At 38.5% G+C, this 26076-nt stretch overlaps 1 long non-coding RNA gene across 1 annotated transcript in view; it reads right to left on the bottom strand.

Annotated features, from left to right (window-relative positions):
* LOC141793118 (uncharacterized) overlaps positions 1-19129 on the bottom strand; it is a 112366-nt gene extending 93237 nt beyond the window's left edge. Inside the window, exon 1 of the long non-coding RNA XR_012598392.1 lies at positions 19052-19129. This is a non-coding gene — a long non-coding RNA (uncharacterized LOC141793118). The remainder of the gene's footprint in view (positions 1-19051) is intronic.
* Positions 19130-26076: the final 6947 nt, after the last annotated feature.

The raw sequence follows: 26076 nt of genomic DNA, 5'->3' as shown, positions 1-26076 counted from the left end.
TGTCAAAGAGTTCAATGTCTGTTCCTAAAAACAAGTATATTGATTAGGCCTGTCACCATAACAAATTTTGCTAGACGATAATTTTCCAAAATATTATTGCCAATAAACGATATTATTGTCAATAATATTTTGATTTTTTTTCCCATTTTTTTATTGATGTAAGTATGATAAATGGGATAATAAAGTGAGTACACCATATCAAAAGCAAGAAATTTTAATTTCTTAAGAGTATTTAACTGTAATTAAAAGGTCAGGATCTTTTAAATAAGATAAACAAAAAATATAATAAATTTAACAAACAAGAAAGAGAAAAAAATACAATGAAAATGAAATGGACTCTCTTTTAGAAAAAAATACATGTCAATGAAAATAATTAATACTAATCAAAAACAATGAAACATAGACCCTGTCTCCAAAAAAAAAAAAAACTAAAAAAAAAAAACACAAAAAAAAACTATAGCCTAAATAAAAGGGAGTTTATACAGTTCCTGAATTGTTTGTAACATATACTTTTTCCCAGTCAATCCGTACTGTCTGTTTAACATTTTTAACATTTCTGGCTTTCAACCGTATTGAAGGACTGCATTTCTTTGGCAATGTAGCTGTCTTTTAGCGCCCACCATTTGGCGCTTTTATTTCCATTTACTTTGCCGACCAAAAGTCTCAGTAAGAGCAGATTGTCATAGAACAAGGCTCCGCTGCACCTCCCCTCTTCTTCTTCGTCGCCACTATTTTCAGACAAATGCGACATATCAGCTCGTTGGTGTTCATGAGCTCACACTTTGTTCATTCTGATAAAAAACAAAATATTCCCACACTGGGACTGTGGCAGGCGGCTTAAGAACCGTATCTTTCGTGCCATCACTCATATTAGCGTGTATTTCCTCCTTACCCCTCAGGACGCTCGCTTCAGCTCTCTCTGTGTGTACGCGCGAGCAGCCCCGTCACAAAAGATGCCAAAGATCACATCGTTGACAGATGCTCACTCAGCTATAAATCCACTAAATCCACTATAGAACCTATGCACCCCGATGTTAGGAAAGATAGACGTAGTGAGCCATCTTCTCATTCAGCCTCTTTGGTCGAAAGAGAGGAGGAAAACAAACATGCATGCACGTGTCAGTTTATCGAGGCTGGCAAACTTACCGAGGACATTTTTATTTATCGTTTGGTTAATCCATTTATTGATTATCGTGACAGGCCTAATATTGATCTTGTCTTATATTTACTTGTACCATATGTGATAACACTCATACTCTACTTAGCACAGAGTTTAGATCGTGGTTGATAACTTTAGCTTCCTTGATGAAATTTGATAATGCAGTATCTGTTTATAGCCTCTGTTTTACAATAAATGAAAGAAATGTGATTGATTCAAGAAAAAACAGACAGAAAAAAACTGTGGTGGTTTTGTTGGTTGTCATTGTCTTATGTCACTTTTGGCGGTAACTATCAAATGAACAATGCTCCTCTGTACTATCAATTTAAAGTTTTGTTCATTGTCTATCAAAGCTAACCTCCTCTGTCTTAAGATAACCTCATGCTATTGTTCTTCTTGCTAAGAAAATCTCTACCATAGACTGTAAAAAAAATAGACATTATCTTGCTCAGCTCCAAGTGAGGTTGCCACAAAAACTGCTCCCCCCAGTGGCTGGCTGCAGCACAGGTCAAAAAAATCCAGCTTCACAGCCTTTCCAGGTGGGCTGTGGTCAAACTTTAAAAAACTAATACACCTCGTAGAAATGTTTCTCACATGGGATTGTTGTGTTGATTTGAAGGTATTGTTGGGATGCCTTGTTTAAAAAAAACTCCACTTTTTCTGAAAAGTTTTATTTTAATATGTTAGTAGAGGTTAAAAACGAGGCTTTACATCAGGTTTAACCATGATTGACAGCTGCCGTTCTTGTGTATTTTTTTCAGTGAATGTAAAATATGTTGGGAGGGAGAACTAAGAAGAGATTAAATTCTAGAAAGACAGAAAATAAAACAATGAATTTGAAAAAAAAAAAAAAAATTGTTGCTTGACTCCACTCAGATTCTCTCTGAGTTTCTCATAGTCTCTACTGCGCAGACTCACAACAGCTGCCAATGGCTGCACCTGTGCTTGTGGCTTCAAAACTGTGCTATGATAAATGGTGGAGCCATGCTGTCCACTCCATATACAGTCTATGGTATCAACACTACAGTTAATAGCTGTATATGTTATATATGAAATAAAGTGTTGTGCTGTCAGTATTTATTTTTTCTTTAGAGGATTTTATAAGTTTTGATGCCTTACCTAATCGAAGCCGCTCTGTATGCACCAAGGTTATAATAGTTAACTAAAACAAAACTAAAAGCGAAAACTAAAATTTAAAATACATTGCAGTTAACTCTAACTAATAAAAACTTAAAAAAGAAAATAAAAACGATAGGTAAACTAAAACTGTATCTTGTGTTCACAAAACTAACTGAAACTAACTAAAATTATAGAGAAAATGCCCTTAGTTTTAGTTTCTGACAATGTTAATAGCCCTTAGGATTTAAATTAATCTGACACATTTTCCCAACCAATTTTACGACAGTTTTTGACAGTTGTTAGTGCCGTACGGCACCATCATAGCGACGTGCTGGGACATGCTTGTTTACTGCACTGACTGGCTGTGTGTTGTGCTGCAACGAAACGTGGTGGAGCAATTAACCAGAGCATCTGTGACAGTTTAACTGCATGTGAGTCTGACTTTAATTGTATTAAAGTCTGTCTTTCTTGTAAGAGTCCAAGTTTCTAAATATTTGAGTTCATATTATATTGTTTTATATAGTTCTAGTTTATATTAATTTTATATAATTTAGGTTAACATTATTTTTATATAATTTATGTTTATATTTTTTATATTAAGTTTATATTAATTTTTTGTGTTTAAGGCAGCAGCCAACAGTTCAGTATCAGCATTGACTGAGCAGTGAGCACTATGTTGGACTTGAAAATAAACAGTATGACAAAATATTTACTCTGCACTTTTTGAATCCTGCACCTGGTTAATAAGATATGAAAAACTAAAACTAAACTGCAACTAAGCCTTGTTGCAAAAATCAAAACTAAATAAAAACTAGAATGCCCACTCTAAAACTAATTAAAACTAAACTGTAATGGGAAAAAAAATCCAAACTAGCTAAACCATAATGACAAATTCAAAACTATTATAACCTTGGTATGCACATACCATTTGAAATGTCATAAGCAGGTTTAATAAATGTACTCAAAATTCAGGTACATGAAAATGCAATTACTCACGGCTATAAAATACTTATAAATTACCTACCTAGCACATCCGGTGAGAGAAACAGGAATCTAGATCTGTGCTGAGGGTCGGAGCTGGGTATGAAAAATAAATTATACCTCATATACAGTATCAACAGACACGTATGGAGAGCATGAAATGTGCATGCAGGCATATGCAGCTTGCACAGATTGTGGTCGGAGGTGCAAGCTGCAGTAATGCTATGGAATAATATACCATTAAATAGTAATGCTGAGTACTGTAATGGAAATGCTTGCGGACTAAAGTGCCACAGTATAAAGGTTTGGGCAAACACTGAAGTAGTGTAGGAATATGTAACAACCCTAAGAAATAATAAATCAAGTGGAATATACAAAAGCCAAACTCTTTCTCTACACATGCATACCCTCCTTTTTAGAGGATAACTTTTGCTCTTTTCAACCTTTGGCTTATTTTTCACAGTTTCACCAACATGATTGTTCTCATTTCACTGTGCAGCAGGGAGTGCTGCTCTCCAGCACACAGCCACAGGGTCAATGCAAACTCCCAGCAGATAAACCCAAAAAGCTATTAAAACAAACCCTTTCAACGCCATAAGATTCAAGGCTGATTTAACTGCAGTCTGAGTGCAGTGGGGAGGGGAGCTGCAAGAGCATCTCTAACACATCTGAACAGACAGTCTACACATAATTTGCCTTACATCTACCTTAAATCAAGGATTCTTCTTTTTTAACCCACGGCACATATTACCTACCTTTGTAATATTTTTCAATAACAGTGCACCACAAGGACATGGATGTTGTTGACGTGAAGAATCCATCATTTTATTACCCTTCACTAAGATTTGATGGCGTGTTTGTACTTACTCTGAGTGACTTTACCAAACATATCAAGCACAGTTTTTTTTTACTCTATTCTGACAGTTTAAAAGACTGTGGTAAATGAGTTATTGGCATATAATCTTATTTAGAGCAGACATATCCTTGTGTGAATTACACAATCTGAAACAGAGACTTGGTTCTCATTTTATGAACTGTTCAGTCAAAGAGCTTTTATTTCCTAACTGCAGAGAAAAGCACTGAAGAATAAATATCTTTCTGGCTGTAAGGCTATTACTGTTACACAACTAAATTGAAAAGTAATCACAACTTGGAAAATAGCAGTGATTGTAGTCCTGTCATAACCTGTAATCATTTGCAGGGCTGTACAGCTGTACTTTGGCTAAATGGCTTCAATGGAATCAGACTCATTTTCAGAAGACTGAGGCTCTTTTCGACTGCTATTGACCTTTTTTTTTAATGTTTCATTCTCACAAAGTGAACCAAGAGCTAACATTTTATCTACCCATATTCCTCACATTATATTATAAATGCAGATTATGAAACGTAATTGTTTCCTCTGAATTTAAAGCTCCTGTGAGGAGTCTTTAAGCGTTTTTGAAACAGACTAAAATGAACAGAGATCCCTCCTTATTACCTACAGCGGCAAACTAAAGCATCGGCAAATAGTTTGACAACATCCATATGGTAATTTCACTGCATTAAAAAGCTATAAAAGCTAGGGGATGGGCTAGAAATGAGATTATTTACACAATGGTGAAGAAAAATATACCAAAGTGGACATGAATTTGGTCAAACTAATCACTGCTTTTCAATTAACTATGCTTACTGAGTCTGGTTTAAATAAATATACAAATACAATTAAATTAAAGGGGAAAAAAATTGTTTCTATTGGCATTCTATTATCAACTCAGTGTGAAAATTTAGCAAAAAGACCTTGTACCCCATACTGGTGCAACATTTGTGCATCCACTGTGGTTAATTCTTGGTCCGAGAGTGCTGCTAAGTATAACCACTTTTTGGCAGTGCACCATCATACCTCAACTGGTCAGCTGGAGTTCCACAAGGCTCTACACTGGTGCCACTGTCATTCAGTTGATATGTTAATGATTAAGAGTGTTTGCTGAAATCTTAAAGCAGTTATTTGCTGACCAAATTTGATAGACACATTAAGGGTATACCATATCATACTGTCTACGATAATACCGGTATATTTTTTTTTGACGGTATAAAGTTTTCATTTCATAATATTTTACAGTGCGCCACATCAGTGATGTGGAGGTGGTTTAGCTGAACAAAGATCAGACACGCAGCAAAACCTATTAATTGCAAAATGTGCTGGAGAACTATTACTGTGAAGGGTGGATACACCACAAACATGTTCCACCACCTAAAGCTGAAACACAGGGCCGAATACAACCGGGCTATGAAGACCCGTGAGAAGGACATGAAAGCTACGTCACCATCGGTGGAGTTTTTTTGCCTCTACGACAGACATGTGGTCGAGCCAAATGTCCCAACCAGATATCATTCACAAAGCGTGAGCGCAGCGCAGCACAGTTCTGTGAATTTTGGGCGCGTGCCAATCCATACTGGTTGTGTCTCTGGAGTGCCGCGCAGCACAGCACAGGGCAGCACCCATAGCAGCTGGATACCTGAGATCACAAGATCACAGGAGAACCACATGTTCCTGCAAGAATCCATGGCAACATACTTTCATGGTAATTAATTAGTATGTTAATCTGGCCCTCCCAAAACTTAAGCACCTTCAGTCTATTTCTTCTCCTTTCTGTTGGTGTCCTTATAGAAAATATGTGTTGTGTAGTATAGAATTATTAAGTTTTTCAAGGTTAACTTTTCCTCCTCCAAAACGTCAGATTTCCTTTGGATCTGACCTACTTACTATGTTTACATTTCAAGCTTGTATAGTAGTCATAAATGATTGGAAAAGGGGCTTCCATACTGTGTGTGCAATAAAAAAATGCTGTTATTCAGAAGCAGCAAACACTAATAATAAGTTGTTTGTTTTTTCCCCCATATCGTCATAAATATAATCAATATCGTAAATTACCTTTGTTGCTAAGCGCTGCCCAAGTAGCTGCCTGTTGCAGCAGCTCTCTCTTCTTTGTCTGTTTCTTGTAATTTTTTTGTCTCTTTTTCGTAATCTTTGAATTTGGAGTGGATCATTACTTTGTATGGTTCATTGTTGGTCATGGACACCAGACTTTTTGTGGCTTCAGCGATATTTTTACTACTTTTCTCCTGTGTTTATCTGGAGATCCTACATGTAACCATGGCTGCATTGTTTACATGTGAAATTAGCTGTTAGCAGACTGTAGCATGTCAATGCTAACTAGTGTAGGGTTTGATGATTTCCCTAAAGGTGAGGAGGAGGAGGTGAGGACGACGTGCTGGTTTTCGGGTGTGAGCTGGGAGGTCACGACGTGGACTTGTCCTTCCATCCATCGTTGTAGGGAACGTGCGCTCTATCTCCGGTGGGATGGACGAGCTAGCCATGCTAGCCCAGCGGCAGAGGGGCTGCCGGAGGGCAGAGTGGCATTGTGGCATCGTGCTGTTCACGGATGTGGCTGACGGAGCTGACATCCGACGCCGGTGGAGGAGCTTCGCGTGCTGTGAGCAGACAGGATCCAGGAGACAGAGACTGAACAGACTGCTGGGGAGGCTCAGTCTTGGACCCTGTGGAGGTGGAGGCTGGCTGGGCTGGAGAGTGGTGGACGGGCTGTCGTCATCTATTTTCTTGTGGACCTTTTTGCACTGTCTATACACTTTCTTACTTTTGTTTTCTTGATTGCAGCTATGACTCCTGAATTTCCCCTCGGGGATAAATAAAGTATTTTCTATTCTATTCTACCTTAAAATATCGTGATATGACTTTGAAGCTATATCGCCCACCACTCATCCACATGCCAAAATGCCACTGAGCTACTGTTGTATCACTGGTGTCTCACTCGCTTTAATAACTCATGTCTACATCTCAGCATTTTTAAAAAATGCCTGAACTTTTAGTTCTGCTCAGATGCAGTCGCTTTGGCTTTCTGTGCGCAATCAGTAGATAACGTAGAACTTTGCACATTGTATTTTCATTGTTGTCACGGCTCAGACAGAGTCATAAGGGAAGCGTAATAAATTTGTCCCTGGGCTTGTCAAAACATAGTTAGTAAGCCTACATGAAGGCCTCCGTCTGTACACTAACAAGATGCTCAAAGTAACATTATGAGCCATATACTTGTTTTTATTTTTGCTGTGTTGATTCGTGGGGAGAAAAGTATCCAAGAAAAATATACTACTTTATTTTTAGACATATGCCGACAGGAGGAGAAAAGCTATGTAAATTACAACCCCCTTTTGCAAATGTGTACAGCTAACAAGAAAGAACATGCCAGTTGATTTTTCCTCTAAGGCTCTACTGAGTCATGTACCATGAAGCTGCAGAAGTTTAAAAAACTACTGCAACTACTCAGGAAGAGAGGTCGTCACAAGATATTAGTTTGTGTGCCTGACTCCTCCACTTCTTTTAACATTTCTCTCCAAGGACTAAATCCTTTTGGCTGGGTCTAATTTATTACTGCACTAACTCAAACCAAGATGAGAGCTTTAGTTTTTTTTTTTTTTTTTTCCTGCATTTGAAAAGAGGGAGCTGTGATGCAGCGTGGCAGAGTCCTTAATGAAACCAGCAGAGGTGACATGTTCTTCCTGGAGCGGAGAGGAAGATTTCAAGTTGGCTGGAAGCACATCGCCACATTATAACTCCATAATGTATGCTAAGCTGTGTCTTTATGAAGGCGGTATTAATGGGTGGGGTCGGTGTAACTGCCTTAAACAAGGGATTAGCCTGTCGCTGATGAGTCGGGGCTCTGTGATGGGATTATTTACATTGCTCTTGTGGCAGGGCGCAGGTGTCATTAGAAATACAAATCCCCTAATAAATTTCTGAAGTGGGGGGAGCTTGTGAAGTAAGAGGTGGATTGCAGAGAGTGCCGCCTGGAACAATGCTTGTGTCATCTGCAGTCTCACAGAATTTGCAGCGTTAATCTGGATGTATTATGGAGTCGAGAGTTTAAAAGTTTTCATTTTGTCGACAGCATGTCCCGATTGGCTGAAAAAGTGAATTAACAATGCAGTAATCAGACAGAGATAAAAGCCAAGACTTCATACTCTGTGAGTGGCTGAGGCACCTGAGTTACAAACACACGCCGGGTAAATACAATAATCCGATCACACGACCCTGAGTTCTTCCCCTGTTCCCATAATTCCCTGCTTTTAGCCAGGCGCCGGCTTAGAATCACCTCCCTTGGTAAATGCATATATTAACATTCTCTTAATCCTCAAATGTTTGAGGTGATGATAACACATGGACACTTAACAAAAAGCTCTCAGCCCTTTCTCAAGATTAAGCATCATTGCCTGGACTAATTATTTCCTGTCTATTCATTAATTAGGTATAAATGAGCGACCTTTAGAAGATAAGCATAATCACTGGTTGCATTATCAGCTCATATTACAACAATCAAATCATCTGTTCCCACTGCTCTACAGCTTACCACTCTTGAAACATAGTGTTAAGTCACTCAGAAACACGTTCTGCTACTGCTTCTCTAATTAAGTCAGGGAGTATGTATCATGAGTGGGTGGTGAAGGGAGTTAGACACAGGACAGAGTGAGCAGGACTCTCACACTAAGCCACAGTTACCTCTTGTCTATCAAAAGAACCAGGTGCTCTTTTGGCACTATGGCTAGTGCTTGGCTGTTTTTAATCCTGTTCTTTTAAGAACTGGTTTAGTTTTTAATCGGCAAGGAGCAAAGTTGAAGCCACATCATTGCAACACAGTAAAACGCCACTACATCACTGCATAAGTTGCTGTTTACATTGCAAAAAGCAACAATGAAGCTCATTGTTTGCATGCACTGCTGCTTCAATTATGCATCTGTTTCAAGTTTTGAATCAAAAGCTTTAACATAACAGATGACTTACTTGGCAACTTCTCTTTTTCAATGCCAATGGTTGTTCACTTAACCCTGGCCACTGACCCAGACACAGTCAGTGCTTTGCTCTGGGCAAGGCAAGAGTTGGTACTTTCTAAGTGCCAGTTTTTAGCACCTTGAGCACCAAAAACCACAAAGAACTGGAACTAAGTTAGGCACTAGCCTTGACCTATTATAAGCACCAGCTCTGACCAAAAGGGGGACGCTACACTAAGAGTTAGACTTCCTTTGTTGTCATTACACAAGTTACACAGCTGTGCATTTGGAATGAAAATTTCAACAATCAGAGGTGAAAAGCATCTGGTCAGTCTCACTTAGTGAGATGATGTGTCTGCAGGTTGTCTCTAGTGCAACTTTTGCTGTCCAGTTCACAAATGTGGAGCTGAAATGACATATTTTAGCATCTTGGGTGATCTTTTGATCATTTTAAGTCTAATAAACCAGTTTAATGTCAAGTGACAATAAGTACTGGGGAAAAAAATAGGAACATTTTTTCAAACGGTTTTGACTGAAGTGATCGCTAAATCAAGGCTAAGTGTTATCATGTTTAGTTAGTAGCAGGTTGTTAATCAGCATAACATATTGGGTACATTACAAGCAGATAGAAGGATGGAGATGTAGCCCTCAGGCTTTAAAAATTATCTCATCAAATTATTATATTTCAGAATAGTTGCTACTAACTGATTAATTTCCCTTTAACTATTCATGAATGAACCAACTTCTCTAAATCTTCAATTCAACAAAGTATATTTTTTAATTGCTGACTCTTTTTTAATAATTATAAGCTCCATAATCATGAGTATGATACAAACAGAATTATTTGTGCATTACATCAACTTGATATAAGTGACATCAATAGCTGGTCTAGGGAGAAGATTTTTTTGAACAATTGAATTGAATCACTAATTTTTGATTCTTTTTATGACTCATCTGCATGTTACATCTAATCATTTACATGTTCTTTAATGGAACTGATTGATTTTTTTTTTTTAAAGGGAAGGACATTATAATTTTGGGCAGCAAGCTGGATTTAGGAAAACATTTCAAGACCCAAATCTTCACTATATAATAACGCCATGAGCATTTTTCACAACCTGGCTCAGGCTGTGGCAAGCATAAACTGAGATGAAGTCAGTAGCGTCAGTCATCACAGAGGCCTGGTGACAGGATCATTACATTTTTTTTCTTTTTTTAATGAAATGTGATTTGTGAAAAAAAAATAACTGTCTGTTGCAGCTCTTGTAGCTCAAGCAAAGCACTGAAATAAAACAATGATTATATCATAATCAGCTGCTTGAATGATAGCACATTTCCCTAAAACGTGTGTATGTACTTGACTATGCAGCATCCAGCTTTAATGTGAGCTACTAAAAAAACATCACTGCCTTGCACCGAGGCAGATAGAGCCTTCCGACCCTGGAAGGTGGAGCTACAACACTGTAGTCCTTTCAGTCCAGTCTTCCCTGAAACAAAACCTGATCGCACTTCCTAACTAAGAGCCACATGCCAATCACAAAGAAGGCAAATTACTGGATGTCTCCCATTGTTACTCTTTGTTTACTGTGTCACATTTTTCTTCTTTGTTGGATTTATTAGAGGGGTACACTGTATTGCGCTGCTATGGCACCATGCTGTTATGTAACTGATGCGGCTATCAGCATTCAGCTTACACACCGCCTACCACGAGGGGGCACGGCTGGCTGTGGAAACGCGAACAGGATCAGACTTAACTGAGCCAACCCGTACCAAACCATATTGATCTGAACTGCACTGCTTGGCGGAAACAGGGCTCAGAAACACAGCAACTTTACATTGACACTAAGAGCTCTTGGTTTGCTCTTAAGGAAGCCATGGCTTACCGAGGTCTTAATATGAAATGGTTCTAGTAAGCAGGAAATCATCAAGGTCAGAGGAAAATTTGTGTTTTTCAAAAAAATGCCAGATTCAGAGAGATGAAAAATTCCTGCAACAACTCATAGCTCTTGTTGTCTTTGTGCTCGAGGTTATGCTGCATTTCTTCACTGTTCTCACGCCGAATGGGGCCCATAACTCAGAGAGACACAGTGGGAAAATAAATACACTTCACAGGGGTGAATGGTGCCTCATGTACTGTTGGAAATAGAAGGTGGGATATCAAGGTGTTTGGCAGGTAATTTAGCACTTTGTATACAGTGTTGAACTTCACTGTGACTATAGCTCAGATGTCAGTGTCAGTGGGGTTTTCCTATTGCAGTTCATGTTTTATTAAGTCCAACACTGGAAGCTTTAGGCCTTTTTTCTTTTTGCTCTGCATGATATGCATCGAGCCCTCACAGATCAGAGTGACTAAATTCATCCATTAGACTCGTAATGATCAGCCTGTGCTGAAAATCCTGCAGACTCAGCTCAAAGATCATTCAGAAATTCAGATTAATGTTTCAGAGTACAAATGTAATTTCTCCCTCTCGTGCTACAGCTAAATTATCCACAAAAGCTTGTATTAATCAAAGGTCCACTGAGCGCTAATGCAAATGGGGAGTTTAATTAAGCTCCTCTGTGATAAGTGGGACGAACTGCTAATTAATCAAAAGTGACAGAGGGTCTTATACAGCCCATGAAAATAATGGGTGGTACAAGTTGACATGTATTGTAGAATTCTCAATTAATGTAATGTGTTTCTTGGTTAAATGTGATAACATGTAGCGGGTAAACATTTTGAAAGCTGCATACTGCTATAAAAATAAGATTTCAAAAAGCATAAAAGGTAATTTGGTGAAACCTGCAAAGACATTTTCCTGTCATAAAACCGCAGGGATAGTAGCAATATGATACATTTTCTATCATAGGTAATTATTTCAGAGGAGCTGCAGAGTAATTAGCGTTAAATTTCAGTCACTTAAAATTAAAACAGCAGAAGAATAATTAAAGCCAGAAAATTAACATTGCCAGTTTTCCCCTGCCGTCAAATCAGATGTTTATTTCACACATGCTAAATGGACGCATGAACATGCAGTCTCTTAAAGCCCGGACTACACCGTGTCCCTTCTAAACTATTATTATATTAATGAAGGCTTTTTAACAACCGTGTTTCCAAAATGTTTTCTGACTACACGCCACAATCTTTGGCTGCAAATTTACAGGAAATTACTGCATACTACTTGTCTGACTTCACAGTAATTTACTGTACACATTGCACTTCCTCCCCTGCTTTACTTGGCGTCGGGTAAAGTAGTGCGTCATAAAGCCAGGTCTTGAACCCAACAATATCAGTTACCTGCCATCACTATGAATAGGGGACTGGTCTCATAAAGTTAGGGTCTGCAGGAATTTCCGTTACTTGTTAGTAAACACAAATTGGGCTCAGCTTACGCCCACAGCCTCCAACAGTGACTACAAGAACACACTCACAAGCATAGCAACCACCCGCAGCATCGCGTTTCTATGTTGGAGAGACCTGGGAGTCCTGCACATGACTTGGCAACGTTAGCACAAGCTAACCGCCAGTATTGTGGACACATACCTGCTCGGTAGAAAGCCTACTGGCGTCGCTCTTCGTCCCAAACTGCTCTCCTAGTGCCCAAAAGTGAGTGAAAGTCAAGTCGAGCTTCACTCTCGTTTAGTAAAAACTTTTTTCTGGCGTTTATATTCCCATTGTTTGTGTTATTCTTGCTCGGTGCTAGTCCACTATCGTAGCTATTCGGGTTAGCTTCTTCCACCCGTCAATCAACCCGCAAAGTCACTCGCGCACTAGGCGCGCTGTGATTGGCTGACGTAATCACGCCCTCTCTCCTTCCAAAAACGTCCTGATACAACCAAAACGTCAACATACAGGCTGAGCAGATATGGGAGATAGTAACTTATACACATGTATAGAGGCCCAGAGGTGACTATTGTGTTATTCATGTAAAAGTTGCCTTATTTTTTTCTAGATCCTGCGGACTCAGACTTAAGAATTAATACAGTAAAATGTTGTAAAATCCTGGTAATGATTTAAAATGAAAAGCTTAAAGTGATACTCCGGGATGGAACAAGTTGGGTCCTATCACAAGGTTTAGGGCAGAAATTACCCCTACAGCAGTGATTTTGTGCAGCAGAAGCCCAGAGGGCTCACACCAAAGACCCCCTCCCTGCTCGTCAGCCGGTTTCCTCTGCACTCAGAGGGGGCCATTTTTTACTTGACCAAAAACACAAATAAACTGACTCCCACTGAAAAAATCTGATATTGGTCTGCATTCACGCTTTATTTAGAGAATTTTCAATGCCTTACTTTCACACAAAAACACAGCTAAATAAGGCTCTAGTTCTCATCGTATCTCTTCGTCCTGGGCCCTGTTCTACGAAGCAGGATTACTGCCTAGCGAGGTAGCTTTGAGGATAGGTTCCGGATTCCCTGTTCTACGACACGGGATCACTACTCAGCGAGGCGAGTCTCCATGGCAACATACGCTGAACAGCTAACCTGCTCCGGACCAGGTTAGGTTCCAGATTGAACTCACAGACTATAAAAACCCCGCCTACTGACCAATGAGCCCTCACGAAAAAATGGCTTGTCCGGTCTTGGAGGATCCCGTGGACATCGGAGCTCGCATTGTCCGAGGAGCACTCCGGGGCGCGAGAGTTTTCAGGGACCGCACCGACCCACTCTCTTTTTCGGATGACCACCTCTATGAAAGTTACCGGTTTTCCAGGGAGGGGTTGGTAGTACATGACACTTTCTACAGGTAGTTAAAGGGAATGAAGAACTCTCATTGCCGTAAAAACATCTTCAATACTGACACTTCTGTTCCATGACAATATTTTATTGCCCGTATTAAAATTGTGACAGGAATTCATGTAGGGCTCATGTGGGCTACATATCACACAAAAAATGTAAACACGATAGGAATGAACAAATGAATAAATTCATCTAAGAAATAAATTAGGTATGTTGCATGTTACAGTAAAAGTGCATGGTGAACAGTGCTACTTCAGGATGATAATGGCACAAAAGATTTTTTTTTGCACTGCACTTACACATTTAGACTGTCAGCAATTTTCTGCCAGCACTCCTTCCGTGCTTTAGCAGCAGCAACGTTGCTTTTAACGTTAATTAAGTGTTTCACCTCGTCATACTTCCTCATGATCACCTCCTGCTCCTCCTGTGTGAAGTATGCGGTCCTTCTCTCTCCGGCCTGCTCTGACGCTCCAGACAGCTCTATGTTTGCGATTGGTCAGATGCTGCGGGCTCCGCCTTATATGTGTGCACGCACTCATTGCCTAGCTGGATAAACTAGTGAGGTTGATAACCAGCATCGTAAAACCGTGTAGCGAGACCGCCGGCTACCTCGCTCAGTTCAGCGAGGTAGCTCCAAGGCTATCTCGTTAGGCTGAACTTGCTTCGTAGAACAGGGCCCAGATATGGCAGATAGTAACTGATACACATGTACAGAGGCTCAGAGGTGACTATTGTGTTATTCATGTAAAAGTTGATTTTTTTTCTAGGAAACTCCTGCAGACTTTACTTTTAAGAAATAATACAGTAAAATGTTGTAAAATCCTGGTAATAATTTAAAATGAAAAGCTTAAAGTAATATACACAGCAAAATTCAAAATCACAGTATTAACTTCAAGTAATACAGTAATTTGTTGTGAAATCTTAAGGTCAAATATCGTAAAGTCTTGATAATATTCATAGTGTACCTGTGAAGAAATCAGCATTTTTTTCGGGGTTGAGAACAAACAAGGACATCCTGCTGTTCAAGACTATAGATGTCAAAAGCTAGCTGCTGAATCAAGGACATGATCATTACTTGAAGGTATGGATTTTATTGAGCTTTTACCTACATCCTTACCTGCTACTGATGGCTTGTACCGACATGAAACAGCACACATACAGTATTATTAGTTCGTTCTAGCTTCTTTGGCTGTTTCAGGTTGTATAATAATAAAAATGAATGATAAAATACCCTCCTCTCTGGTTAATCTAATAGTGCAATATTGTGTATCCCTAATTAGAAACAGCCCTATTTGGATACTTTTCAGAGGGAGCTGGGTCAGAAAAGATTATCTGTTTTAACACAGAATCAGCCTCGTTGAGATCAATTTCAAATCTCTGTAGTCATCAGTACAAAAAAAATCAGCAGGGGGAAAAACTGCTTTGGTGTCATCAGCTTATGAAAGAGATGGTTCCTGTTATTATATGAGTAAAATCATGGCTCTGAAAGGCCACCTCTGGAAACTCAGCTGTGCACCACACAGCCAAAATCAACAAAGTGTGTATTCAGCAGTCACAACAAGCATTCTGCTGCTTTACAGCCCTCTCCACTTTTGTTGTAATTATTCTTTTTCATTTTTTTATCAGACAGTGTAATTGTCCCATGTTTTTAATTTGTGCTCATTATCCTCCGCTTTGATTTGTCTTCAGCCTCCACTGCTTAAGTAGAGTTTAATATTCTTGCACGGATGCATGATATTGTGGGACATGTCTCAGACAGAACCAGCTTCCTAAAACAACGAGCTTTTTTGTATTAGGATTTTCCATTCGGGCATTGACTGTAATGTGCGTTTTTCACCTGAGGAAAAAAAATAAAACTCCTCTTATCAAAGGGGACTTAAAATGCAGACCGGCTGTATTATGTATTCATATTTTTTCAATAACACAGTAACAAAATGCAATAAAGGGTTGATCCAATAAATCAGCTGCATGGCAAAGCAATAAAAAAGAAACACAAAGGAAATCTATACTTGTTTGTTTGATATGGCAATATATCGACCACAGGTAGAATGGATTTTAGATGACACTCATTCAAGCCTTGTAATAACCATAACAGATATGCTTCACTTAAAAAAACATTCTGCAAAAGCTGCAGAAATAAAGCAGAGTGGGTCAAATACAGCTGAGACGACACTGGTGGCACAGTCTGGGTGCACAAAACAATCAGAAATTCCTCTTAATATGTGGTGTGATCCCCATTAATGTGCACACTATCATCATGTAGTGTCAAAACTGACTCCTCTGTAGGCTGTTTTTCTGCAGTGAGTCACACAATGTCACTGCAAATAGCACTCAGGAAAAAGTCAGCATCTGATAATTTACTGAGGCAGAAAGAGGAGATAAAAAACATAAACGACAACAATGCTAGCCTGGTTTTAATATTTGCTTTTTATCTGCACATTACTGTTTGAATACATTATCATATCATGAAATTATCAGTTCCTGTCAGAGCTGGGTTGATGGATTAAGCCTCGTGAACTCTTAGGAACAATCATCTGTTAATTGCGCACATCAAGTTAGAGCATTAATTTACAGAAATGTTAAAAACCTCTGTTGAAAGCTATTCCTATGACTGTTTAGGGTAGGGATCATCAGCTACGTTGGTCCAGTGTCCAAGGGAAACAAGTTTGGCTCTGTATGCAATGAGTTCAACATTATTTTTGATTGAGAGCAGGCTATGGCAAAAGCTACGCTTCAGATGGTTTTGTTTCATTTGATTTAAAAAAAAAAAAAAAAAAAAGAATTAACAGTTTTTTTTCTTCTTTCCCCTCAAAAGGCTACCTTTTATTAGTATTTCAGGGCTGTATTGAAGCTCTTGGGGGGCTTGATTAGCCCATGGACCACAAGATGATTGGTTTGAGGAAAAGATGTGTTTGAAAGAACCAGGACCTGGTTTACCAAGACTTTCCAAGAGCTGTTCACCGATGGGTTTCCTTCCATTAGAGGTTTCCGTTTAAAGGAAGTTTTTAGATGTGACAGTTATGCGCTGGCTCATGGTGGACTAATGTGTGTCCCACTAAAAAGCACAAAGAGCATGGTAACCTTGTTTTTGAAAAGTGCTCTGAAATGAGGTTTGTTATAATTTGACACTCTACGAGTAAGAATTTATGGAGTTGATTAAAATTTTGAATGTGTTTTGGAACATTCCATTGCTAATTTCATTGCACCAAGTACCGCTCTTTGAATAGTGAATAAACTAAATGTAGGAATCCTTTTACATGTGGTAGAAAAGCTGACATGTCTGTCAAGGACACAATATGGGAACCTTGTCTGTGTGAAAGGATAGACATTCCTCTTTTTAATATTATTTGATGTTTTCAGATCTCAAAGTATTCCAAAACACCAGATGACACAAAAGTAAGCAGCAGACAGGTGTTACTTTGGAATAACTGTATTTTGAACACAGTGTGGTGAAGAGTATTACAGCCCGTAAAGTCTGTCGAGGGCTTGGAGCCAATGCCTGGACATTAGTACCGAGGGCCAGATGTGACAGGGATGTTCAATAATGACAAGCTACAGGCAAGGTGAAGGCCTGTTTCTGCAATCACTGAAAGTCACCTACCTGCAGCGCGTGGGTCAGTATCATGAAGGCACAACAACAGAGAGAGCTGCTGAACTGTGGGTTATTTTGCATCTCTTTGATGCCACCTTAAAACAATGCAGTAAAATGTGTTAGTGTGTGTGTGTTTGACCCACTGTCTGTGTACAACCTATTACCCTTTCAAAATAAAAATACCCAAGTGAAGTTATTACCTTTAAGGTCCAGCGTTTGAACCGCATTAGAGAGGGAAAAACCCACTATGGTGGCTTTTAGAGAAGCTCTCCACTAGAGTCTTTTGATGAGGAACCGTAACTAAGTGCACATATTGTTAGAGAAATTGAAATGCCAGGGAGGGATTGTTCATAATGTGGAAAGAACCGGATTTGAAAAACGACAAGGTCGCTCTGATAAATCAAGCAAATTTCTCAGGAAGTCCATAAATTATGGTCAATAATGGGTTTATGTAACAGCCTTAAATAAACCATAGAATTAGTACACTTTCTGCATGGACAGAGAGGCTGGAGCATAAAAAATAATAGAGCTGTAACCTTTCATTAGACTACTTATTGAGAAGAAACTTCTTGAGCTAGAACAGCTGAACATAAGCTTTCTGTTTTATAGAAATTGATGCTTATGATGCTTCCAGAAAAACTTCCTGAGTGAGTCATGTTGTTTATCATTTTCTTTCACAGTGTTTTAATTTATAGAAAATTACACCTGTCCAGGCTTTCAGTTGACCTAAAACTGTGGGCAATCGTGTCACTCTTGCTTGTTATGTGGTGATTGTGACCTGCCATGAACTTGCAGATGTAAATGAGCTTTAATCCAACTCTGGCACAGTGCTTAAAATAGAGATATCTATGTCCACTGTTGTTCATGGCCTCATTACAGGAATAAATAAACAAGAAATTACATGTCTGTCTGGATCCATCTATGGTAGAGATGTTGTTAAGAAATAATGCTAGCACTTTCTATGAACTCACCAAGTAAAAAGCATCATAAGCACATTTGTAAAGTCTTATGAATGCATTAATGGAGCACTGGTATGGCCTAGCAGTTAGGTCACACGCTGCATGAGGCTAATAGTCCTCAGGCAGTCAGGTCAGGTTTGAGTCAAGCCTACAGCCCCTTTCCAGCATACTGCTTCCAGCTTTTAACCTGTTTCTTGCTCAATCCTCTGCCCTGTCCTCTCTCCAAACAAATGCATAAAAAAGACAGAGATTAAAACTGTTCAAAAACAATAAAAATACTTCAAATAAATATATTTTTTAAAGCTTTATAATAACTCACAGTAATTTCTGTGAAGTTTAATGAGAAGTGAACATAAAGCCTTATAAAAGAATGATTGGTAGTTTATCTTAATTTAATGCAAATCTAACAAAAGCACCTTTTCATGACACATAACTCCCACAAACTTATCCAGCTACAAGAGTTTAAAGAACTATAATTTAATCTAATGGTTAGAAAGACTGTCTTACAACATGCTACAGAATGGTTTTGGGTACTTGGAGTGAAGTCACAGCACTATTTGTAGTTGTCAATAAGTGCATGATCCTTTTGCACAAAATATTCAGAGGGTCAGGGCTATGCAGGCAAATAAAAGAAGAGGAACCAAAATCCAGACAAGAAAGAAAAAGGTTTAAAACCAAAAGCAAAGAGTTAAATAAAAACTTACCTCCTAAAAAATGTCCAAACTCCTACAATATATCCAAATCCATGAAGACACAGGGAAACAAGACTCACTGAACTGACAGAGGGTAATCTAACACAGGTGTGACAGGACACACAGGTGGAACTAATCAGGCCTAAATAAACAGAAGGGCAGGAAGTAAAACCAAACTGTTTATACAGGGAGCAAGGACTACAAAATAAAACAGGAAACACTAAAGATTTGATACATATTGATGGGAATACACAAGACTGAAAATGAAAGAAATCAACATAACATGGGAAAGTAAGACAGGGTAGGTAGGAAACAACATTAATTACAAACAAAACAAAAAACAACAACAGCAACAACAAAAAGCACTTTAGGACACATATTAAAGGTCAGATGTGCTCTTATCTGTGCAAAATTTAGCTCATTTGACATGGTTTTTAATTTATATTTTCACAAAAACGCACAAAGAAAACAATTTGTCACATTCTCAAAGCAAGAAATTGATATTTTGTCAAATACAGAGTTCAGCATGCACTTATTTCCTTAAAACTTGTAAGGGTTAAAACATGTTATGAAACAAAGAATCCAAAAGAATAAATTATTTCGTAACAATACATTATAGAATCATACTATAAGACATTTCTACTCTTAACACTTCACAGACATTGCTGTGAGTTGTTTTGAATGCTTAAGTACTTTTACAGACTGTTACCAAATCTGAAAAACTATAAGTTGTGTAAATGAGCTAATGATGATCATTTGAGATTTTGGTCAGAAAAATAAACATTTTTAGACCACATTCTAACTCTGATTACATATTTAACTTTGACTTCAGCCCTTGATTAATACAGCCAAATTACTTCTTCTAACATCTTTCTTATCTTGTCTGCTTTTTTATTTCCAAACCCAAAGTTTAACCCTATTCTTCTTCTTCTTCTTCTTCTTATGCAACAATACAGAATAAATTTAGTATACGTCCCACAAGGGCCCCATTGGCAAGTCATGAAACAATAGGTTTTGTGGTGAGATATCTGCACAGTGTGGCAGTGAAATCTATGAATAGTTTCAACCAGAGAAATGTGTGTATTGCAACACTCAATGCTGAGAAAGGCATCACAATATATCTAACAAAACAATAGGATACTAAGATAGATAGATAGATAGATAGATAGATAGATAGATAGATAGATAGATAGATAGATAGATAGATAGATAGATAGATAGATAGATAGATAGATAGACTGTTTGAGCTCGGTGCAGCTGTAAGACTGAGTACTCAGTATGCAGTTGAATAAGATGGGACTAGATTTTTAAAGAGTGCAGACGAACGCGCTAAAAGTCTCATGAATTGGTCGATCCCCTCCTCTCTGCTCTTCACTCTTCCTTCATATTTTATCTGTGCTGGCAGTTGCCATAGAAACATAACTTTATTATCCTACCACCCTTTAATACCTTGTGGGAAATATCTTTGTCCACTTAGATTATAATTATGTTTGTGTGAATACTAAACTGCTTCTTCATCAACTAAGTGTCAGAGAGCAATATCATGACTTCCCATAAAACCACATAAAGATGTGTATAATATGTGTATGATAAAGATATGTGTGTGTTTGTATTTCAAATAGAGAAATCTCCCTGTGTCTTCTTCTCCTCTTTTTAGTGAGTTTATTATTTTAATTTTACTCCACTGTGCTGTTTTGGTGATTTGATTGAGACCTTATTTTCCCACTCACAGGGAAGAGTGGTTGGTGTTGGTGTTGTTGGTGTCTCAGTGTTAGAGCTGCTGCTTTCTGAAACCACCTCTCATCTGTAGTAACAAATGGCCAAGTGTGAATAAACAACACGTAGATCAACCACTGAGAATTCACTGGTGAAATTTCTGTCTCATTATCAAACTGAACATTGACTGAAAAGACAGTTATCTATTTAGTAGTACAGTGGCCCTGGAGGACAAGGAAAGTACAGTGTTGGAAGCACAAACTTCCCAACTTTAGAAGAAAAAAAAACTCTTTCACAACAGAGCTGTCTAAAACATGGGGTAAACAATGGAGTGATGGACTTCCAGTAAGTATAGCAAACCTGGGTAAGACAAAGTTCAGCTGAAAAACACAGGGTGTAAACACAACTGTGTTTGTTTCCAAGAAACCTCAGCAGGACTCAGTTAGTTTGGACAGACAGTTTACTTGAAGATGGGGAAAATGGCTCTATGGCAACATAGGTACAATCTATCAAGAATACAGAAGATTAACTTGTTAGCCTAACTCTGATTGCGAAAGCTTTCATACTGGTAATAAACTCAGTGGGTCAACTGAGAATTTCTTTCAGATTCTTTATCTTAAAAATGAAGATCACATCTCAAAATTTGAAATAAAATATACCATCTCTTACTCATTTTAAACTCAGTCAAGACTTCAGAGGCTGCCTATTAAGTATAGTGCTTCTTAAGGCCAACACACACACACTGTTTTGAGAGAAAAAGCAGTAACTGTAGTGAAGTGCAATCCAGAGGGGCAGCAAACTCTCAAAATAAAAAGTAAGAAAACACAGGAGAAGCTCAGAAAATTGGGCAAGGAGGAAGAAAAGCATGTTCTGAAACAACTTGTTTCAACTTGTTGTAGAAACACAAGTTTAAATCTTGATAAGCTGAATCATCACCATTTTTTCTCAAATTTGGGTCCCAGGGGTCCACGAACCATAGCTTGGGGGTTCGTGGAATAATTCAGAAACAGTTGTGAAATTGTGCTATATTATAAAAAATGCATATCAACAAACTGGGATCTCTTGCACCAATAAAATCATTTATATTTCCCAGTAATCTGCCTGATTTAGTTCTCTTCTGATATGTTATATGGCTTTTACTTCAAAGTGTGCAAGGACAGAAAAAAAAAAGAAACACCTTCAAAACAAAAAAACACCTCAGAGACAACATTTACCCAGAGTTTACAAACTGAATTACTTGGATAGTAGGTAACCCAATTCTATGGTTGCAAAGTACTACTTAGTGCATTATTACACAGTATTAATACTAAGCTAATTAATGATACAATTATGAGAGGTTCCGTGGAAAAATGTCTCACCTGAAATCTGGTCTAAAAAAGTAAGACAACTCCTAATCTAGAGTTTAGAAAAAAATAAAATTAAATCGAGACAGCGCTTAAGCTACATTGCTTCAGCTTGTTCATAGTATAAGTCTACATACAACAAGATGCTTACTATAATCTGTGCTTATTTAAATCTGGGTAGTGAAGCATCATCATACTATGGCAGTAGCCATTAACTGGAGCTACAGCCATGGATAGTGGCAGTTTGAATAAACATGCACATCCCTGGGGATTGATGGGTCTAATCTGACCCAGAGCAGATAAAAATTTTATTTGTCAAGGCTCACTGGCAGACAGTGAGAGAAACAAGACCGATAGAGAGGACCAGATGTAGACAGGCGTCTCAAGAGGGCAGGAGAAGGCAGCACTTCTGAAAATTCAGCATCTGCTGCCATGTTTTTTCCATGCTGTACTGCTCCCTGCACCGCTAACATTTTACTGCCAAATCACCACAATGATGGGAATGTGATGATAACAGATCGTGAAGAGCGATTTTCCTAGAAGTGAACCATCTCAGAGTGATATTCACAGGAATATAGGAAAGAGCTCTATGCCACATTGAAGGCAGGTGTGAGCTGCAGTCCAAATGCTTTCATTGGAAAGTGATGGCTCAGCGAGAGACAGGCCGGCTTTTGATCAAAGCGCAGGAACTGACATCTCAACATATGCTGGATGAATTATTAAAAATACAAGTGACCCCTTGTGAAGAAATAAATTTGCTGCTCCTCCTGCATCCGCATATATGCAATATGTCAGCTCCAGAGGCGAAGTGGAGGTTATTTTTTATTAGCTTAAATCAGACTGGCAGCCTGTCACTCCAAACCGATGTGTCATGGGCGGCTGAAGCTTGGCTATACATCTGTAAAGATGTGCTGTCGTTCACATAGCGAGGGTAGGGAAGCGTTACAGCGGAGATCATTAGTGTTGGATTGAATGATCAAACACATTTATATTAAAGATGCAACTCACAAAACATAATGATTTAAACAGAGCTGAATAAATTAGGCCTATGGTTGGATGGATGAATTATCTCGTGAACTAAAAAAATGTCACTGATGAAAATATAATTGAAAGTTTAAATTTGTCTTTTGGATTGGCTTGTTTTGATAAAGTCACAAATTGAGATAATAGAAGTGGACATGAAATAAGAAAGCAGTCACATAGGAAACTTGATTGGATCATTTTTATATTATTCATCACAACTCAAGAGCTGGAATTCATTAGTCAGGTTTGCACTCGCACCGTTTACCATCCTACAGTGGAAACTGTTTTAATCATACGACTCATCCGGTGACTAACAACAGGCTTTTGATCAAAATCATTGCGTTTCAACTACTGACTTTAAGACATATTCATCAATCAGATAACTTGTATGAGGATTCAGTACAGTATCACATCACAAACTAGTTTAAAACCATTTCATAGTCTGCTAACTTTGGGGATTTTTATGAGAGGTTTGCAGACTAAATTCTGATGCAGGCTGTATGAACTTTGTGATGTTTAGAGCTGCTGAGACAAACCTCTAAAAAATACTTCCCCCTTTTTTAACTCTTAAATATGTCCCTCATCATGTCTCTTTGCTCAAGATCAAATGAAGACAGGAACTCTAAACTTGGGAATTGGAAAGAGGAAGAAAAAGGGTTGGTCAACCTGTAGGAAGTAACGCTAAAATTACTGGCATGACAAACAACTCTGCAGAAATAATGATATCTGACAATCACCTTATGGTCTTCATGGCCAAAAAATTCTTGATCCTTTGAAACAAATATAAACTTAATCCAAGACCCGAAAATCTGCCGATTCAGACCAGTCTTAAGGCTGGTACACGTTACAAGATTCTCAAAAATTTCACACATTTAGAGACCACACACTTGATAACAAGAGACAGATCACACAAGATTTCTCTCTCCTGATCTTACAGTGTGTGATCTGCACTCCAAGGACACCACACATTGACAGATTTTTCAGCAAAGCTTCGGCTTCTTTATGCTCAATATTCCAAATTTTGCGTAGTAAAACGTGACTTTGATGTAAACAAACATGAGGGACGTACGGGAAAAGGCAAAGATGTTCCTTTTTGGACTCTGGAATTTCGAAAAAAACACAAAAGAAAAGGACTTATGGGAAAGATTGTGGAAACAGCAGGATAAGGGCTGTAGATAATGCGAGCTGGAGGTGAGTAAAGTCATCAAAAGTATTACAGACAGATTTCTTCCTTCCTGTTTGGTCAGTCAGCTGAGTCAGCTTGTGTCTTGATTGGCTTTGCTCCGGTACACGTGACATTACACGTTGCAAGCTGCTTAGCTCCTCACGGAGCGCTCCACACACTACAGGATTTTTAGTCACAAATATTAAACATGCTCATTATCTACGATCACTGAATTGGAGGCCTTCTGAGCTGCTGCGACCGGAAGAAATCACTCTTAACACACCCCACACCACAGGGAAATCCCACATGATGTCAACAGACAATCAGGCCTTAGCTGGCTTTGATTGTAAGGGGGAGACCGGGACAAAAATCAGCCCGATTAGCCTGTAGTGTGTACCCGCCTTTAGAGTTGCAACCTCCAGTGTTGGAAAATAAAACTTGTTTTAAACTCCTGTGTGAAAACATTGGCATAGCCTTTATATTATGTAAGCAAAGTTGATGTGCATCTACCTCTCCCCCAAGTCTGTCAAGCCCTGTGATTGGTTGGCTTGGCAGCACTGTGTTTTCTATATTCAAACCATTTATGGAATCATCACATACATTGGCCATACATTACATCCTGTCTGATGTTTACTCTCTATTCCTATTTGTAAATATTGACGTATGATGAACAGCAACATGTGTCGGACTTAGTTTTCACTAGAGCAGTGGTTCTCAAACTTTCTTCAGTGATGTACCCACTATGATGGTTTTTTTTTTTTTTTTTTTGTGAAGAACCCCTCAACAAGAGCAAAGCACTTTTGGTTGGAAAAAAGACTTTGGTATACGTACTCAGTTTATGAACTTATACCAAAGGTGTTCAAAGAATTTTGTTTGGTTGCTATATCTTGAATATTCATGATATTGAATCTTGCGTACCCCCTGGAGCGCCCTCACCTATCCCAATTTGAGAACCACTGCACTAGAGTCTGACTTAATAAACTGTATTTTTTGTTTGTTTCTTTGTGTGTTTTGTTTTGTTTGTTCCTTTGTGTGTTTTTGCTATTTTAGGAGCATCAAGTATGTTTAAAGCCTGACACAAAATGCCATTGTTGGTCCCTACCATCATTTTTTATTTACACTCACTGAAAAGAGAGTTTGTTTGTTTTAACTTATCAGTGATTACCAAGGGTCAAAGGTTTTAATAGTTATGCATAACTAATCACAGTTAAGGCATGGCAGAAATTAGTCATATCTGGCTTTCCACCATAGCAATCATCTTCCTTGTAGCCCGTCTTCTAAAACCAGCAGGTGACATCATTCAGACTACATCAGTTATTCTTTAAAGCCTCTGACTTTTACCCACAAAACTTTAAAAGAATCTTAATCATCTTGCTGGATGACTTTCACTTTGGTTTCACATAACCTGCAGCTCAAAAAGATTTGTACAACCAATGAAGACGGCTGGATGGAAGCTTGAGTTACAGGTAACCTGCAGAATTTTGACCTTAGGCGGTGATGTGCTAAAAAATGCAGCAGTGCACCAGCAGAGGCTGAAAACAGACTTGATGCAGTAAACACACACACAGAGACTTTGTTCAGAAGAAATACAGGCTTTCACCTTTCGTAGACATTAAGTTAAATCCATTTAAGCTCATGTATGGATCCCACAACTGCATTTTTGTGTTATACAAACATAACTTTTGTTTGCTTAAACACTTCTAGGGACCTTTTGGTTTGGATATGGAATGTGTTGGAGGGATGTATCAGCTTTTAAAGCTTTTAAATTCTGCTGTTGGGTGTAATTTGCC

The sequence above is a fragment of the Halichoeres trimaculatus genome, unplaced genomic scaffold, assembly GCF_033239565.1.
Source record: "Halichoeres trimaculatus isolate MK-OKI-2021-1 unplaced genomic scaffold, fHalTri1.1 fHalTri1_scaffold_7, whole genome shotgun sequence".
Taxonomy (NCBI): Eukaryota; Metazoa; Chordata; class Actinopteri; order Labriformes; family Labridae; genus Halichoeres; species Halichoeres trimaculatus.
This window is presented reverse-complemented; position numbering and strand designations above follow the sequence as displayed.